The 6756-nt window shown below is 49.6% G+C and overlaps 1 long non-coding RNA gene across 1 annotated transcript; it reads left to right on the plus strand.

Annotated features, from left to right (window-relative positions):
* Window positions 1–5028: 5028 nt before the first annotated feature.
* Gm34426 lies at window positions 5029–6329 on the plus strand. Its single transcript, XR_385407.1, has 2 exons — window positions 5029–5176; window positions 6081–6329. It is a non-coding gene; the product is annotated as a predicted gene, 34426 (long non-coding RNA).
* The last annotated feature ends 427 nt before the right edge of the window (window positions 6330–6756 follow it).

Raw genomic sequence — 6756 nt, forward strand, 5'->3', positions numbered from 1 at the left:
CCCTGATCAATAAATAAAGTGAAGGCTGATCCAGGGACAGACATAACGTCAACTTTGGGCCTCTATGAGCATACATATGCACACCATACATACCTACACTCACACACATATAAACACACAGATACACATAGAATACATACACATGTTTTTAAAAAGACATACGCTAACCACTCGAACAGACAGATGAAGCTTACAGCCTAGAGGACCACTGAGAGCCTTCTTATCGCCAGCGTAGTGTAAGATTATTCTTACAGCCAGGGCAAGGTGGGACTTTTTTTTTTTTTTTTTTTTTTTTTGTAATTCAGCTGAAGGCTGTTCCGTATCTGCTCTCAGATGAATGGAGCTAGGAGCCCACGCCACTCTCTTCAGCTTCCATCACCTCAGACCATGGTTGCTTAGGAGCACACACACACACACCTGCCTGCATGGGACTGTAAGCTATGAGCTAGGCTGCCGCGCAGTCCCTTCTGTCAAAATGGTTCATGATAGAAGGTGTTCGGAGTGGTGTTCCGTACGAAGGATCTATGTTTTTAGATAATTCATTGACATGGAAGAAAAAAAGTCCCAGGAATCTGAAGGCTGCCTCTAGGGATATCGCTAATCTGTAAAGCAGGATTCAGGTCTGAAAATCAAATCCCAACTCTGCATCCCAAGCCACCCCACGGATCTCCTCCTGTATTAAGGTGGAAATCCTTGAAACACTGCAACTTTCATCAGAGCTGTCAGTCTTGTGACTTGGTATTGAGAAGTTCAGACTGCTGCCAGGGAGCTGGGCCTCTCTCTCTCTCTCTCTCTCTCTCTCTCTCTCTCTCACATCACCAACCAGCTCATAAGACAGTGTTATAGGGATCCCAGCACCTAGCAACGGGGGGGGGGGGGGAATCTCCCACACCGCTTATGCAAGGCTCTGCACTATGAGGGGCTCTGCCATTATGTTTATCCCTTGATGGCTCTCAGGAATGACAACGTCCTGGATTCCTGGCACTGATGGAGGGCTGGGGGGCAGGGCTCGGCTAAGTGGCTCTGATACAGTGATTTTCTTGCCAAGCTCAGGAAATTAATGCCGGGGCTGGCTTTATCCAGTGATCCGCATCCGCCCCTTCAGCGACTGCCTGCCAGTTGGTGTTACATTTCAAAGGGAAGCCACAATGGAAGTGATAGCCAAGAGGAATAGCTGGCCCTGTTACAGTGTGGAAGGCTAAAGGAGAGATCACTGAGAACAGGGTATCTATCACAGCGCCCACCTGACGCCCTGGGAGCAGAGAGAGTGGGCTCGGGCCACCCCCATCCTGATCCCCTCAGAGGTTGCTGGCACAGCACGGATCTGCCATTTCAATCATGCAAATTGGTAGAACCTGAAGTTCTTGGGTGTCTTCTGTGCTAAAAATGAAAATTGTGTAGAGAATGTCACTGGGGAAATTGATCAATCAAATAAAAATAGAAATAAAGTGAGCAATGTGCAAAATAGAACCTCGAACAGCTAACTGTGAATAAGCAAAACAGCAAAAACCACCACGGAGTTGGGAGTTTTCAGAGAGGAGGGATAACTGCATTTTAGATGAGCACCCAGGGAGCATATTTAGAAGCCCAGCTGGCCTGGAGCTAAGATGGGCCTGAGGTGGTGTGGGCCTGGTTGCTTGTGGGAGAACAAAGATACCCATGGCCCTGGATACCTGGGCACCTATCTGGGGGTCGACTGCTGCTCTGCTCAGTGTTGTCTGACAATCAGAGACTAATGGTCCCCTGCCCCCTCAAAGGCCATTGGTCTGGGAGTAGTTCCACCAGTGGAAGGCAGCTTTGCCTGTAGCGTGTGGTAATTATTCAAAGATTACGATCGACAAGTTGGAGATGGACTTTGGAATTGTTTTTCTCCCTAGTTGATGTGTTAAGAAGAGAAAACAACAGTGATCAGTTTGGGAAATAATGCTGGCTCGCTGTCAGCTGGTATATAAACCCACGGATGAATTGGTCTATGTTATGTGCTGCTGTATCGGCTTGCTAACTTAACCTTCCCCGCAGACGGATAAAGCCTCCAGTGTCCCCAGAGCAGTGCTTTCCCCTCACCTTCCATTCCCCTAATTCTGTGCTCTCAAGTCATGCTTCCCACCTGACCCCGAAGTGTTCAATAGTTGTGTCTTAGATTGCGGAGATAAGAGTGAATGAAGGAATGAATGGGTGGAAGAAGGAATGAGGGTATGGGCTCGAGGATGATCAAGGGAACAAAAAAATGCTGGAGTGAAGGGTTAACAGAGGCAGGAGTTCTTACAACAGGAGCACTCAGAGGGAGTTGGTCCTGAGTGTTAGTCTTCTGTCTAAGCCCCACCCCACGTTACCTCGCAACAGCCAGGTAAGTCTGACTCACTGTAAAAGGGGTGCTTGCCCCCTCCTCTCTCTTGCTCTCTTGTTCTCTCTTGCTCTTGCCTTCCTGCTCCCACTCTCTCCCCATTCCCTTCCCCCTCTATCTCCAAGTGCTCATGGCTGGCCTCTATTTCTCTACCCCACCCCCCACCCCCTGCCTTTCTCTGCCTCTACCTTCCTCTTAACTCCCCTCCCTGAATAACTCCCTGAATAAACTCTATTCTGTACTATCATTGTCACAGATCACATGGCCGGTCCCTCAGGGGAAAGGGTGACTCAGCATGGGCCTTCAGAGGCACACCCTTCCCCCACACCTCACCACACATTCTTAGAACATATCCCCCCTTCTCTTTATCTCTTTATAAACACATCACGGAGAACTCCATCTTAAGGACAAATGGCTCCTGTGACTTCTGAGAAACTGCTGTAGGAATGATGGTGGCCAGATTCCCATTGTGCAGGCTCCTCTTGGAGGTTCAAGCCCAATGGCACCATGCCTGTAACATCAGCAAAAGAGGGCTGCTCATCTTTCCTCCTCTCTCCAAGTATCCCACTCCATGAGGCACATGGATGCCAACCCCAGAGGCAGGGCCAGCGGTGGGCGGCTGTGTGCAGGCTCACCACGGAGCTGCACTGCGTCACTGGCTGGAGCACTTGAACTTCCTGGGTTTATTTCCTTACATGATGCCCTGTTCCCCAAAGGAGTCTGTGATGTGCATCTCTCAGTGCAGGGTTGTCCCAGGCAAATGCAAGCTTGAGGAGGATGCAGAGCCAGCATGTGCTCTGGGATGCCCTGGGTTGGCATCCTGCCATGAGGCCTGAGCTGGCTGGTCTTGAGAGCGCGAGCTTTGATGGACTTTAGCTTCTACTCTGTGTAGCTGAGTTTCCATAGCACCCCAGATGGAAGGGACTGGGCTGGGCTGTTTATTTTGGGTGCCTTCAGAAAGGACATCCCAATGATCTAAATCACTATAAAGGACTTAATTGCGGCTAATAAATTCTTTCCAGAGTGAGTTCTTAAAGTAGCCATGCATTTGGAGAAGTATAGAGAATGCCAGCTTCTTGCCCTAGTGTGTCCCGATCTGACAGTCGTTATAAGTCATCATACCAGGTCCATGCTCTTTGGGAAGGAGCTTTCGATTTATTCTTTTCTTAATCGCTGTTTCATTCCCAGCCCCCGTGGCCCTCCGCCCCGCTCCCCATACAAACCTGCCTGTTTCCATCTTGAGTTTTGTGGTAGCCCTGTTTTCAGATGAAGTTAGATACATGATGAGGCAGTAGCCTCTCCCTTCCTTTCCCCTCCCTTTCCCTCCACTACTCTCCCCTCCGATTCTCCCTCTCCTCTCCCCTCCCCTCTCCTCTCTTCTCTCCCTTCTCCTCTCCTCCTGTTTCCTCCCCTCCCTTCCCCTCCTCCTTTCTTCTCTTCTCCTCTCCCTTCCCCTCACCTCCTCCCTTTTCTTCTCCTCTCCCTTCCACTCCTCCCTCTCCTCTCTTCCACTCCTCCCTCCCCTCTCTTCCCCTCCTCCCTCTTCTCTCTTCCCCTCCTCCCTGCACTCTCTTCTTTCCCCATACCTCCTCCAAGCATACTTTTTCCCCCTCAATTTTCTACAGTGATTGTCTATCAGTCTGTAGTAGTAGAAACTAAAGCAAGAAGGGAGATGAGTGAGAACAGCTGCACCTTTAAATGAGCGAGTGGCGCTTTCACTAATATCTTGGACTCCCCTGCATCATCTCTGTGGCTTGACTTAACATCCCATGCTTGTAGCATTTCAGTGACACACGCGTGTGCACACACACACCACATCACAGAACAAGGTGATGCTGGCTGAATTCTTTGACTTGTCTCTTGAGTTTTCAGTGATGAAATTGAGAAAACAGGTTAAGCAGAGAATGAATGAGCCTCTAATGTCCTGGTTTGGTGTTCATCCTGACAACCCCCGCCCCGGTCACCCTATGACCCTGGGCACTGCTCTCTGGGTTCTGAATGGGGAGTGTCTCCTTGGAACGCTGAATGGATGATCAGATCAAGTGAATCTAAAGGTCAGAACGAGGGACAGTCCTAAGTAGTGAAGGTCACGGGAGTGCTTGGCCTTGACTTAGCTACTGATACACAAACACAAGAAGGCAATGGATGGCCATTATTGACCCCGGCTCTTTAACTGACCATGACATCATATTTTCAGTAAAAACAAACCAAGACTTAACCTTCATTCTTTATTTGGCCCATCCATCATGTTTTTTAAAGAGTACACTGGATTGTCTTGAACACCAGATGATATCCAAACAGGAGATACACACAATATCTGTGTGCTTGGTTTGAGTGGAGATGCAGTCTTCACAAGGCATGGAGAGGTGGGGCCTTTCTGAGATGGCTGGTGCTGAGCCTATGTCCTAATGAATGGCTGAGCCTGAGAGGCCTTCCAGACCCTGCCTCCACAGGAGGGTCCCCAGAAGTGACCATTTAGAAGGCACAGGTCCCCTGCAGACACCAGAGCTGTGAAGACGCTAATCTTTCTTCCCTGCACGCTATGCCGTTCTTCACTCTGGTACAGCAGAAGGACGGGCAGCAGAAACCCAGTTCTCCCTGCATCTACATTCCATTAGAATCTCCGTGGAAGTGCGTGCGGTCCCGGAAATGAGCAGCCTGTAACCCATATTTGGAGGTCAGGCCTCACCTTCCCGTGGGCTCATTACCAAAGGTGTTCAGCTCCCTGCTGCTACCGGTTCACATTTTTAAGCCCACTCTTTTCTCTTCTGCTGTGCTTTGTCATCCACTGCAGGAGGAGTCCCTAACCCTAACCCTCCCGGCCTCCAGCAGGTGAGCAGACAGACTCCTTATCTCTTGTTTTCTCAGAACCTTCTGAATTACCCCTCTGGGGTATTGCATTGCCAGTGGGGGAGGGGGAGCCTGGATCTGACAAGGCTCACAGTCTATGAGACTACCCCCAACATTTCCTTGTGAGTGTGCTCAGGCCCCAAGCCCCCCATCAGTGTCACTAGAACATAGTAGTGGGACACACAGATTTCCTTCCTGGATTCTGAGCTGAGCAGACAGATAATCGATAGCAGCATCTTTTGGTTGTTATGTTTCATACTCTTTGGGCCCCTAAGAAGCACAGTGCTCCCTGACCAACTTGGATTAGACTAGAGGAGGCCCTTTGACCCAGGATGGCCACTCATCTGGGGCTAAATGCTTGGTAGACCACAGCTCTCTTGGTGATTTCTGCTCTCAAAAGCAGAGGAAGCTACTGGCTGCTGGTGGGGGCTCCAGTATTGTGTCAGGAAGGGTGGGACTGTCAGCATGCCTCTCTCTGAGTTTCTATGGAGTCCTGTCCTGTCTTAAAATCTTCTCCCATCACCTCTGGGCAGACATCAACTGGGCCTCTACATCTTAGAGACCTGCACAAAAACCAGTTATCAGAGCCTGTGTTGATCTACTTGTGACCTATAAGGACCCTGCTTTCTGAGTAGACTATCGTTGGCACCCACATGAGCCTCCACCTGGCCGAGTGCAGGGAGGTCTGTGTGTTGGGGTGAAACAGTCACAGAGGTACAATCACAGTCCTCAGGGGTAACTCCTGCTGTCAAGAGAGGAGCTCGGTGGTAGGTGAGGGTTGCTGTGTTCCCTCTAGATAATTTTGACTGTCAGGGTGCCTGTTTACCAAGGTCCGAATACCATGTATTCTGTCTGTCTGTCTGTCTGTCTGTCTGTCTGTCACCAGATGCCGCTTGAGGTGCTGCATTCACCCAGGCTTGTTGAAGCAGCCACTGACGCTTCTTAAGAAAGATGGACTAGATAGCCCTGGAGCCACAAAGCCAGGAAGACCGAACAGCACCAAGCACATGAGAGCCTTGACATCTTTGGAAAGCTGCTAGCTCTTAAAGTGGCTAATCCCAACAAAGATGTTATTTGTTTTAACGTAAAAACATATGGGAGAATTTAAATAAAGCTTCCTACAATGGTGGGCCTCTCCTGGAATTCAGACGCATCTCAACTGAGAGGAACATAGGACTATCCTTTGCAAACCTCCCCCATAGTCTTCCAAAAGTGGAAGAGGCTCGCAGTTGGAAGGTCTTAAAGGACATTTCTGAGTCTGTTCACTGAGCTAGAAACCCGAAAAGGCTACTGTCCCAACCACCCCAGTGAACCAGTTGCGGTTGGGTTGAGAGAGTCATACTGGCCCCGCATGGAAGTTCAGGCTGCTGTCTTGGTTTTTAAAGTGTTTATGTAAAGCAAGCCCTTTCAGTGCTCCCTGAAAAAGGCTTCCCTCCTGGCTCCTCTTGACCTCTGTGAACTCCTCCCAGAGCAAGGTCCTGGGGGATAATTAATGCTGTTTATTCTTGGGGAGTCTCTGAGAGTTCACAGAAGTTTTAAAAATTAACCTGGGACTCAGACCA

This window comes from Mus musculus, chromosome 17 (genome assembly GCF_000001635.26).
Source record: "Mus musculus strain C57BL/6J chromosome 17, GRCm38.p6 C57BL/6J".
NCBI classification, from domain to species: Eukaryota; Metazoa; Chordata; class Mammalia; order Rodentia; family Muridae; genus Mus; species Mus musculus.